The sequence below is a fragment of the Jaculus jaculus genome, chromosome 9, assembly GCF_020740685.1.
Source record: "Jaculus jaculus isolate mJacJac1 chromosome 9, mJacJac1.mat.Y.cur, whole genome shotgun sequence".
Classification (NCBI taxonomy): Eukaryota; Metazoa; Chordata; class Mammalia; order Rodentia; family Dipodidae; genus Jaculus; species Jaculus jaculus.
In genome coordinates, this window is record NC_059110.1 from 15,860,429 (window position 1) to 15,873,423 (window position 12,995).

Consider the following 12,995-nt stretch of genomic DNA (forward strand, 5'->3'; position numbering starts at 1 on the left):
GAGTGTCAGGGTGGCCGTCAGCATCTGCCCTTGAGGTGACCTGCTTTTCTAAGATCAGAAGAATCGTGGTCCCTGTTGGCCAAGCAGCTTTGACCTGTATTGGGTTTCCTAATTTTGGGGCATGATTACAGAGTCTTCATGACACGCCTTCATTTAATACATGAATCATTCCCAATGAGATGCAGTGGTCACCGCACCTAGGGTTCTAGAGGAAACAAATCTGAGCTAATTGCCTTTCTAAACTTGTTGAACTAGATAGATCTGGTCACCATCCAGTACTTAGTCCAGATATATATATATGTGTTTTTCAGGGTACGGTCTCACTCTAGCTCAGGCTGACCTGGAATTTACTCTGTAGTCTCAGGGTGGCCTTGAACTCTCAGTGATCCTCCTACCTCTACCTCCTGAGTACTGGGATTAAAAGTGTGCACTACCATGACCAGCCGGTTTTCTATATGTGTGTGTTGGAGAGAGAGAATGCGATAGCAACAGAGCGAGAAAGGGAAATAGAATTGGTGCACTGGGGCCTCAGTGACTGCAATTGAACTCCAGACACTTCTGCCACCTAGTGGGCATGTGCAACCTTGCACTTGGGTCACCTTTGTGCATCTGGCTTAAGTGAGATCTGGAGAGTTGAACATGGGTCCTCAGGCTTCACAGGCAAGCACCTTAACCACTAAGTCATCTCTATAGCCCTAAATTGTTTTATTTATTTATTTATTTGACAGAGAAAAAGGCAGATATGTATAGAGAGATAATGGGTTTCCAGGGCCTCCAGCCATTACAAATAAACTCCAAACACATGCACCACCTTGTGCATCTGGTTTATGTGGATCCTGTAGAATTGAACCTGGATCCTTGGGCTTCACAAGCAAGTGCCTTAACTGCTAAGCCATTTCTTCAGTCCCTGGTTTTCTTTTTATGATCAATCATGGAAATATGGTTTAGAGAAGATCCCAACTATTTCATACAAATTATGTCTGTTTGTATGAAATAGTTGGGATTGTTTTAACACCACAGTACCATTTATCATTTTGCAGTGAGCAGTTCATCTAAATGGCTGCGAGCTACACCTTCCACTGTGGCTGAAGTGACATGTGTCATGTTAAGATTGGCTAAGCCTTCGGGGTGACACGGTGGTGCTGAGCAAACATCAAAGCACTCTGTAGAAAAACCTTTCCACACTTGGACTATTCTCAAGAGATCTTCAGCTTGGAGAACTCAGTGTGGTGTAATCATTTGGCATTAAGGTCTACACATTCACACTCAAGCTCTGGAGACCGAAACACACCTCTTTAGAAGCTGTCATCCTTGTGACTCTCTTCTGTATTGTTTTTGTTCTTGAAATAATTTTCAATAGTGTTGCTCCAATTTTTTGTTTGTTTGTTTTTGTTTTCCGAGGTAGGGTCTCACTCTAGCTCAGGCTGACCTAGAATTCACTATATAGTATCAGGGTGGCCTCGAACTCACAGCGAACCTCCTACCTCTTTTTCCCAAGTGATGGGATGAAAGGCGTGTGCCACCACGCCCGGCTGCTTCAAACTTTTTGAAAGTAGACATACTGAAAAAATCATTGCCAATTTAAGAGCCAAAGGAAGGGGAGGTGTGCTGACAATACTGTCTTCCAGACACAGGGTGGCCTTGATATTCATGACCTCACAGTGGCTGATGCTACTTACACAAGTCCTGCATAACAGGAGGGCAAAAATGATGACATCGGGGGCTGAAGAGATGGCTTAGTGGTTAAGGTGCTTGCCTGCAAAGCCTAAGGGACCCAGGTTTGATTCCCCAGGACCCATATAAGCCAAATGCACAAGGTGGCACATACATCTGAAGTTCCTTTATAGTGGGTGAAGTCCTGGTGTGCCCGTTCTCTCTCTCTCTCAAATAGATAAACAAAAATATTTTTTTAAAAAATGGATAACATCAAAATAGAAGAGAGACTACCTGGAAGTAGACAGGGTTCACTGGAGAGAGGATTTGGCAGAGGAAAGGGTAGTGAGAGGGGATTATGATCATGGTATATTGTTTGTATTTATGGAAGTTATCAATGAAAATGTTTTCAAGGGCTGGAGAGATGGCTGAGCAGTTAAGGCACTTTCCTGCAAAGTCTAAGAACTCATGTTCAAATCTCCAGTTACCACGTAGCCAGACGCATAGACACAAGCACAACCATGTCACACATGTGCATAGGGGCCCCACAAGTCTCGAGTTTATGCACAGCAGGCTGAAGGTCCTGGCACAGCCATTCTCTCTCTCCCCCTCTGCCTCTTTCTCTCTCTTTCAAAAAAAAAAAAAAAAAGTTTGTTCTTTTTTTTGCCTGGCAATAAATATTTTAATATTTGCTTCGTTTTTATGATGACAAATAATTTTCAAGTTTATTCCCTTTTTTGTTTGTTTGCTATTTAAATACAAAGCTAAATCACAAAATAGGTACAACCAACACATTTAATCTCACAGTCCAATGTTCCTGTCAGATCCTCCTCCAACTCTGACCAGGCTAGCAGGGGTGGGGGCGGGGGATTGCAGGGAAGCCTTTCTTAGGTAGCACCATCATGAGGCCAGGGGTCAAGGGCAAAGGTAGGTTCTCATACCTGGATCCATTTACAATAAAAAAAAAAAATTAGAAAATTGAGGATTAAGTATGTGGCTCAATGGTGCAGTGTTTGCTTAGCGTGCTTGAGACTGTCAATCTCCAGCCATCCCCCACCCTGAGCACCAAAAAAGTGCTGGCATAACCTATAATAATCTCAGCACTTGGGAATCTGAAGCAGGGGAATTGCCCTGTGTTCCAGGTCACCCCAGCTACATAGTAATTCCAGCCCAGCTTAGACTACAGAGTGAGACCCTGTCTCAAAAAAATTTATATATTTTTTAAAAGGAAGGAAATTTAAAATATATTAGATTTTTATGCTTTTAACAAATACCATATACATTGCATCAAGTATGGACTTGTTCATTAAAACACGTCTTTGGCTATGCGATCTTGAACAAGGAAAGCTACTGTCCATTGGTTTTATTTTTAAAATATTTTATTTTTATTTATTTACTTGACAGAGATATTTTAAAGAGAGAAAGAGGCAGAGAGAGAGGGAGAGGGAGAAAACGAATGGGTACACCAGGGAGTCCACCCACTGCAAACAAACTCCAGACACATGTGCCACCTTGTGCACATGAGGCTTTATGTGGGTCCTGGGAATTGAACCTGGATCCTTTGGCTTTGCAGGCAAGAGCCTTAAACGCTAAGCTCTCCCTTCAGCCCCAGTGGTTTTATTTTCATGTCCTCTATTAGTTTTAATTGGTAGACATCCCGCCACTTGTAAAGGGGATTTTCTCTCTAGCTTCTCTCCCACAATTTTCCCTTTATAGGTCACTGCCAGAGTTCATCTGGCTCTGCTTTAGTTTCTGCCTCCAAGCTAGGAAACTCTGAGGTCTGCTTTCAACATGGAAAGAAAAAAATCAGGCCTGGTTGAAAATTTGGCATAAGTTAAATCACTTTATTCCCTTGGCCCTTAATTAAGGGGATTGCAGAAGTGTAAATTTAATTACATTTAAACACTGCATTAAAAGTCAGAAGACCACTAGCTTCAGGTAGACAAAAAAAAAAAAAAAAGAAAAGAAAAGAAAGAAAGAAAGAAAGAAAGAAAGAAAGAAAGAAAGAAAGAAAGAAAGATCTGTAAGAGTTTCAAAAGGGTTGGAGAGATCACTTAGCAGTTAAGGCGTTTGCCTGCAAAGCTAAAGGATCCCGGTTCAATTCTCCAGGATCCACATAAGCCAGATGCACAAGGGGGCGCATGCTTTTGGAGTTCCTTTGCAGTGGCTGGAGGCCCTGGTGCGCCCATTCTGTCCCCCCCCCCCAAATTAAGTTTCAAAGGCCTTGTTTCAGTTTTATACCAAATTCTTAGTATTCACAGGGTCTTAGATTTTGACGTAGTCCTGTTTTGTTTTAATAACTTAATATGCTGAGTCTAACACCATATGTTCTTACGGAATCACTAGCCCAATTTTCACTCTTTCAAAACTTAATACTGTATCAATTATGATACTATAACCACATCATTAGTACAGTATGATAAATATAATGTAATGTTAGAACTTTGAAAGCAGACAAGCAAGTCTCCTCAGGAGTGAGGGAAAGGCTCACTGAGAAACAAGTTCACAGAGGCACCAGTTTTGAAGCAAGTGACCCAACCTGTCCACCAGTGGCATCTGTCCCCAGGCAGGCCTTTCTAGATTCATCATGCACTCTGGCCTGGTGCTGGGTGACCACATCACAAGCTGATCTCGGGGCCTTCACCCCACAGCGCCAGCAGGTGAACCCGTGATTTGTGCTGGGCCAGCAGCTGAGGTTGGCAGTCACTGACATGCCATTTGGAGACAAAAGAGGGCTGAAATTTGTCTCTTTCACTTCCTTTTTCCAGGGTTCTAGGTAATATTTGGCAGAATGTCAAGGAAGCATTTGATGTCCTCTGGTGGAAATAATGTATGTTTGATTGAAGCTTAAAAAAAGAAAAAAAGGTAAGTCGAGTGTGGTGGTGCACACCTTTAATCCCAGCCCTCAGGAGGCAGAGGTAGAAGGATCACCATGAGTTTGAAGCCAGCCTGAGACTCCATAGTGAATTCCAGGTCAGTCTGGGCCAGAGTGGGACCCTACCTGGAAAAACACAAAACAAACAAACAAACAAAAAAGAAAGATGATAATTGGATTTCTAAGTCCAAATAGTGCCGCTGGATAGCTGAGCTGATTTTCCACTTTGAAATTTTTTTGTTTATTTATTTATTTATTTGAAAGTGACAGACAGAGAAAGAGGCAGAGAGAGAGAGAGAGAGAATGGGCGCGCCAGGGCCTCCAGCCACTGCAAATGAACTCCAGACACATGCGGCCCCTTGTGCATCTGGCTAACGTGGGTCCTGGGGAACCGAGCCTTGAACCAGGGTCCTTAGGCTTCACAGGCAAGTGCTTAACCACTAAGCCATCTCTCCAGCCCTGATTTTCCACTTTGGAGGGCTTTGTCTGAAAGCAGGTGAGTCCCTGAAGCGTAGCCGAATCCTCTCAGAATTGGAGCTCACGCTTGTTTGTTCCCGGGCTGTTCCTGGGCCCTTAACTCCATAATCCTTATCTCAGCCCTGTGAGACAGGGCTGAGTGTTCTCATTTCCTCCTTTATTTATTTATTTATATTAGAGAGAGAGAGAGAGAATGAGACTGGGTATGTCAGGGTCTCTAGCCACTGCAAACAAACTCCAAATGCATGTGCACCTGGCTAACATGGGTACTGGGGAATTGAACCTTGGTCCTTAGGCTTCACAGGCAAATGACTTAACCGCTAAGCTATCTCCAGCCCCATTTCCTCCGTTTTATAAAGGGAATGCTGGATGGATTATGTGGTGGTTTAAATTAAGTGTCCTCCATAAACTCATGTGTTCTGAATTCTTGTGCCCCAACTGATGGTAATTGGGGAATTGGAACCTCTTGGAGGAGGTGTGTTGTTGGGGCCAGCTTATGGGTGTTGTAGCAGCTTTGTCTTGCCAGTGGGTTTTTTTTTTGTTTTTTTTTTTTTGTTGTTGTTGTTTTTTTTTTTTTTTGAGAGCAACAGAGATAGAGAGAAAGACAGATAGAGGGAGAGAGAGAGAGAATGGGTGCGCCAGGGCTTCTAGCCTCTGCAAACGAACTCCAGACGCGTGCGCCCCCTTGTGCATCTGGCTAACGTGGGACCTGGGGAACCGAGCCTCGAACCGGGGTCCTTAGGCTTCACAGGCGAGCGCTTAACAGCTAAGCCATCTCTCCAGCCCGCCAGTGTTTTATACTCTATCCTGCCGCCGTTGTCCACCTGATGCTGGCCAGGAGGTGATGTCCAGCCTCTGCTCACACCACATTTCCCCCTGCCACCACGGAGCTTGCCCTCAAGTCTGTAAGCCAAAAATAAACCCTTACTTCCTCTAAGATGCTTTTGGTCAGGTGCCTTATGCCAGCTATGTGAAGGTAACTGTAATAGATGATCACCCAAGCGCACACAGCTGGGAACAAAGCCAACCTATATGGTTCCCGAGTCCTGCTTCTATCACCTGGCCCTCTGTGCATGAAGAAGAGGACCATGCTCTACAGTGCCCATGTCCATGGGGACAGGGCGTTAGGTGACAGATCCTCACTGCTGACACAGCCACTGAGGGCTTCACGTGTGTTGTTTCTTCATGTGCTGTTTTATTTTTTTTTTCCCTTTTCTAGTATTATTAGTAAACTATAAACTTTACCTTTCTCAAAACTTTTGTCATCTTGCCGGGCGTGGTGGCGCGCACCTTTAATCCCAGCACTCGGGAGGCAGAGGTAGGAGGATCGCCGTGAGTTCAAGGCCACCCTGAGACTACAGAGTTAATTACAGGTCAGCCTGGACCAGAATGAGACCCTACCTCGAAAAACCAAAAAAAAAAAAAAAAAAAAAAAAACTTTTGTCATCTTAAAAATAGGGAAAGAATGAAAGAAAGGAAAGAGGAAAGTTGATTCACTTAATGAGAAGGACAGGTGGGACAAAAAAAAAAAAAAAAAGGACCAGTTGGAGCATTCCTCCTCTTCCCCCTCTCTCAGTACTAAGCTGGTTCCCTGGCTGTAGCCGTATGGCCCTGGCACCAGCCCCCTGCCTGGCAGAACATCTCTCATTCCAGCTTTTCCGAGGCAGAGCCCCAGACGCTTCCTTGTCCATACAGCAATGACGGAGGGGGCCACGGAAGAGCTGATTGTTCTGCCTTACTGTCCTCTTTCGATTTCCACTTTCTGCCTCTACAGTCAATCTTTTGTTTTAAATTCTCCTTCTAAAAATAGCATTGTGTCTGTCTACATGATTGGATCCTATCTGATGTCTTCTGTAATTCCTTTCTTGGACCCTTAACTACATGGACACCTTCATTCTTCCAGGAGTAGAATATGGGTTTAGAAATAGCCTTTCAATTCTTTTTTTATTTGGTTTTTATTTTATTTATTTATTTATTTATTTATTTTTGGTTTTCCAAGGTAGGGTCTTGCTCTAGCTCAGGCTGATCTGGAATTCGCTATGGAGTCCCAGGGTGGTCTCGAACTCACTGCAAATCCTCCTACCTCTGCCTCCTGAGTGCTGGGATTAAAGGTGTGTGGCACCACGCCCGGCCTGTATTGTATTTTTGAGGCAGAGTCTCACTCTAGATTAGGCTGACCTGGAATTCACTATTTAGTCTCAGGGTGGCCTTGAACTCATGGCAATCCTGTCTCTGTCTCCTAAGTGCTGAGATTAAAGGCATGTGCCACCACATCCGATTCAATTCTTTTGTCCACCCCAAAATTTGCAGAAACAATGCTTAGTCAGTTCCATACACCAGTTTGTGACCAGAAATTGAATTATAAGCCCCTAGTGCCAAACAGTTAAGAGACTGCTTAGTTCAATCCCTTCTCAGCACCCCACCCTCCAAACACTCACTCACACGCTCCCCATCATTATTTGGGTTTGTGTGGCAGAGACTCGGGCAACATTTTCCCAAGAGTTTCTCCAGCAAACAATCAGAAAAGATTTTGGTGAAATCTTCCAGCATCGAGTGATAATATTTAAAGTCCAGAGAGACTCTGTGGTGTTCCTCCGTCCAACAAGTTGTTGCACGCTGGTGTCGCCTTGTGCGTCCGGCTTACATGGGATGTGGAGAGCTGAACATGGGTCCTTAGGCTTCACAGGCAGGTACCTTAATTGTTAAGCCAACTCTTTTTTTTTTTAAATTTTTATTTATTTATTTGAGAGCAACAGACACAGAGAGAAAGACAGATAGAGGGAGAGAGAGAGAATGGGCGCGCCAGGGCCTCCAGCCTCTGCAAACGAACTCCAGACGCGTGTGCCCCCTTGTGCATCTGGCTAACGTGGGACCTGGGGAACCGAGCCTCGAACCGGGTTCCTTAGGCTTCACAGGCAAGTGCTTAACCGCTACGCCATCTCTCCAGCCCAAGCCAACTCTTAAGAACACACAGCTGGGCACTTGGCTCCCGCATAGAGCTGAGCATCGATGGCAGGCTTGGGCCAGGCCGACAAAGGCAAATACCTTAGGAAAAGACAGAACGTTCAAATAGAGGGATGAGCCCAGCCCAGGTCTCCGCCTTCTTCTATCTGATTGGAGAGCCTGGGGAGACTACCTCATCAATATGGCAGGCAATGGGTCTTTAAAGGATGGGCTCATAAAACTTGGAGAAGACATGGGAGGGCATTTGGGGGTCTGAGAAGGGAGATAAATAAGGAATCAAGGGGCTCATCAGATGGTCTGATTGGACTGACCAGGGCCTCCAGAAGAAGCAGAACATCACAGTGAAGGTCAAGTCCCCTGATGCTGGGACCTGGGCTCATTCTTTTGCCCATTGTTTTGTAGATGTGCTGCTGGGTCTCCATCTCCATCTCCGTCTCTGTCTCTGTCTCTTTCTCTCTGCAGCTGGTGGTGATCCTCAGGATGCGACCTCTCTGTCACAGTGCCTGTGAGCTCACAGCCCCATCTTCTCCCAGCCCAGCCCTGCCTGGTCCCCCCTTCTCCTCTTCCCCACTTGCCCTTCTACAACCCCACATGGGGGTTTTATTTTCCGTCTTTTTGGTGGGTCTGGCTGCTTGCTTGCTCAGTAAGTGATTTATACATTCCAGGCTGGATCCAAGACAATGTGGGATACAAACCAAATGGAAGCAGCTAGAACGAAAGGGCCAGGATAAATAAAAACGGAAGGACCTGAAACCAAGAGTTTCCAAGCCTACGCATACATCTGAGATGTTCCTCTAGGCTACCCCGTCGTGGCTCAAAGCAGTCTCCAGAGTGACCTCACAAGGGTGTGTGGGGAGCTGAGGAGAAAACTTCTTTGTGTTTCTTTCTTTGACTTGTAAATTAAAGACCAATGTAATCTCAAATTTCAAAATAGGAGCCTCTGCTAGATTAATGGAATGGCTCCAGTCCCCTACTTTTCCTCCATCAGGATTCCCCTGCCACTGTAGGCCCGGCAGCTCTGTTCCTATACACGCGCCTTAAGGTCACCTGTTAAAGAATCTTCCAGAACTGAAATTCTGATCTGCACTTGAAGCATGTGTTTGACTCATTCCATCCCCCCTGCCCTGCAACACACACATACTCCGGGAGCGGCCTATAGTATTTAGTGTGAGTCCATGCTAAACTTTCTTCCTGGAGAACAGAACCCTTGGACTATACAGGGAATTGTTTTGTCAATAGCCAGTTCCTCTTAGTCTGTTTGTGCAGAGTCCAGCAACATGGTCTGAAATCCTGCTGGCTCACTAGGATAGCCGGGTGGCCCTAGACCAAACCTGACTCGCTTAGCCATTCAGTAAATATTCATGCGGCAGTATGGTGGGTTGAATGCAGCATGTCCCACCCCCATAGCCTGAAGTGTTGGTTGTGATTAAGCTTCGCACTTATTCCCCAGCTGGTGGAACTTTAGAGAAGCGGAACCTTGCTGTAGGAGGTATGTCATTGTGTCATTGAAGTTTATTAGTCCCGCCCACTGGGTGGTCAGAGTTAGCTCACACAGATGACTTCCGTCCTGCTGTGGTGACAAGACATGATGTTCCTGCTGTGGTGACAAGACATGATGTTCAGCTACCTGCTCTACGGGGCTTTCCCCACCACCAATGACACTTCCCTTTGAAACCGAAAACCAAAGCAAACCCCTTCCTCCCATTGAGCTGCTTGCACCAGGCAAGGTCTCAGCTGTGAGGAGGTGACTGCCACAAGCAGAGCCTGTCATGGGCAGTAGGGATATAGACATGGGCACGAGGGAGGAGACCGCTTGGAATTGGGCTAGGCCACTTGTACTTGCTCTAATGGAAGCCCGAGGAAAGCTGCTGATGAAGAGGAGAGGCTTATTCAGCTGACAGATATTGAGAATCAAAGTCAAGATCATTGGCTTGGCCTCTAGTGAAGGTCGTGAGTCACATCGTGGTGAGAGCTCATGCAGGAGCAGGAGGTCACATCTTGGACCAGGAAGCAGAGAGAAGGAGAAAGGCGAAGGCTGTTACTTTTGTTTGTTGTTTATTTTTATTTATTTATTTGAAAGCGATGGACAGAGAGAGAAAGAGGCAGATAGAGAGAGAGAGAGAGAATGGGTGCGCCAGGGCCTCCAGCCAATGCAAATGAACTCCAGACGTGTGCGCCCCCTTGTGCATCTGGCTAACGTGGGTCCTGGAGGATCCAGCCTCGAACCGGGGTCTTTAGGCTTCACAGGCAAGCACTTAACTGCTAAGCCATCTCTCCAGCCCAAACGCTGTTGCTTTTATGAAAGTCTCTCTCTAGAGAACCACCAAGGGGTTACACGGGTGCTACTTAACCCCTTTTGAGGACACCCCCCCCCCAGATACCTAAAGACTTCCCACTATGCTCCACTTCCGAAAGGGTCCACCAACCACCGCCCAATACTGCCAGCCTGGGGCTGCAGATCTGAGCACATGATCTCTGACGGGGACACTCGGACCACGTGTAAGCCACGGCACAGCTCGCCATCCAGCTTTGAGAGGTACTCCAGAAACACGTTTTCTTTTTAAATCGTGGGGGAAATTTCTGCTGAGCAATTTCACAATGTATGTAAAGTTGAAATATGAGAGCTCCTTGATGGTAGTAGGTACGTACTCTAGAGAAGGTCTGAACTATTTATACAAAGAGGAAAGTGAACATGAAAAAGTTAAATGCCAAGAGAGAATGGATAGCGTGGTTGCCAGAGCCTTCGTCCCCATGAGCCCAAATGAGTCCTCCATTGAGCTGATTGCCTCAGATATCTGTTGTGACAGAAAGGTCATGGCATGGTAGGATGCCGTTTTAGTTACTTTTCTTGTTCCTGTGACAAAAGCAGCTTGAGGAAAGAAGAGTCTATTTCAGCTGGCAATTTGAGCAGATGCCACAGTCCGTTACGTCAGGGGAGGCCTGGCAGTAGGGACATTAGGGCCCATGTTCAGTTATTTGAGGATTCTCCTGCCTCAGCCTCCTAAGTAGATGGGATTATAGGTGTGTGCCACCATGCTTGGCATTCTTGCATACCCAAACACGTCTACTAGCTTAAATGAAAGTTGTATAATATAATAAATTTGTTCTAATATTATGAATGAACTAAGTTAAATTTTCTTACACCCCTCAACAAAGATCATAAACCAAAAATCAATTTCATACTTTAAATTGGAATTATAAGCCACTTAAACCTTTACCTCAGGGCTGGAGGGATGGCTTAACAGTTAAGGCGTTTGCCAGAAAAGCCAAAGGACCCAGGTTCGATTACCCAGGACCCACTTAGCCAGATGCACAAGGGTGTGCATGCATCTGGAGTTTGTTTGCAGCAGCTGGAAGCCCTGAAGTGCCCATTCTCTCCCTCTCTCTCTCCCTCTCTCTCTCTCTCTCTCTCTCTCTCCCCCCCCCCGTTTCTCTGTCAAATAAGTAAGTAGGTAAAATTAAAGCATTTTAAACCTTTACCTTACTTAAATAAGGAGCAAACACAAGATTATTTCTAAACTGAATGTGCAAGTATTAATCTTATAGCTATGGTTCATTTTGTCATCTCTATGTTGAAGTCTAAGCGTCTCTGGACTTCGAAAGTCTCTCGCTCCCAAGGGAATGGGATTTACTACCTCAAGCGGTTCAGAGTAGCTAGGACAAGAGCTCCAGCACGCAGCACGGCAGATGTCTAGGTCCAGCCAAGACTGTAGAGGAGTCAAGATTAGAACTCTGAGCCGGGCGTGGTGGCGCACACCTTTAATCCCAGCACTCGGGAAGCAGAGGTAGGAGGATCACCAGGAGTTCAAGGCCACCCTGAGACTACTTAGTGAATTCCAGGTCAGCCTGAGCTACAGTGAGACCCTACTTCGAATAACCAAAAACCAAAACAAAAAAAAAAAAAAAAAAAAAGAGTAGACCTCTGGGGCTGGGAACTGCGGATCCTGAGTCCGGCCTTGTTTGGAGTTACTGTGACAAGGACCAGAAGCATCCAGAAGCACCTTCAGAAGAAAGAACGCTCATTCCAGCTGCCCGTGGAAATAGAAGGAAGCTGGTCCTTCCATGCAGCTTAGCCCGCTTCCTTTCTCACCTCATGTCTCCTCTACTTCCGTGGCACTCGGCAGACGTTGCTCACATATTTCCATCTTGCTTGAAAGACACCCAAATGTTGAAGTGTTTGACCCAAGCCTGTGATGCTCAGCCACGATTCTCCAGTCATTATAACACATACCATTCCCCTCCCTTGGGACTTAGAAAACACAAAGACTCCCAAAATGGGATTCGAGCACTTCACACGTCACCCAAAGCACTGAGCTTAACTTGGCAGAATCTCTGCTTTGACACAGTTCCTCAGCCATCCTCCCCAGAGTATTCTCCGTGTTAGCTCGGGCCACCCAGATGGAGTGCGGATTTGGTCCCAACCCCAGATGCATCAGCCCACTCAATCCTGTTTTCTTTAGCGGGGCAGAATGGGTGACCCCCAGAAACAGAGAAGGGCCAGCTCTTATTCTAGACTGCTCATAGTATGTGCTTAACGTGTGGACTGAAGACATCATATAATTATGTGAACACTATTCCCATGTCACACAAGTCATGAGGGAATACTCTGTAAAAAAATAAATACACAGAGAGAGAGAGAGACTTGTGTGTGTGCGTGTATGTGTGTGCATTCATTCTTTGTCCTTTTAAGGAAGAATATACACTGATAACTATGTGTTTTTCTTCCAGTTATGAATACTCCCAAAATGTTTATAAAATACTTAAAAAATATCTCACTTGAGTACTTGTCACAAACTCCAATTTTCAGAAAAAAACAACAGTGAACCGTATTTCTAAGCTCAGCAATCATGCCAGGACTATACGGAGAAGTCCATGTGTACAAGGCCCCAGGAACATAAATAGATAGAAATGGGAGAAAGACTAGATTGGAGATCATCAGTGGGGCACTTGTGACCCAGCAGTCCCAAAACAATGTCACTGTTATCTGGAGAAAAGGGATAAGTGTGTTTCGTGAAGTTATGTAGGA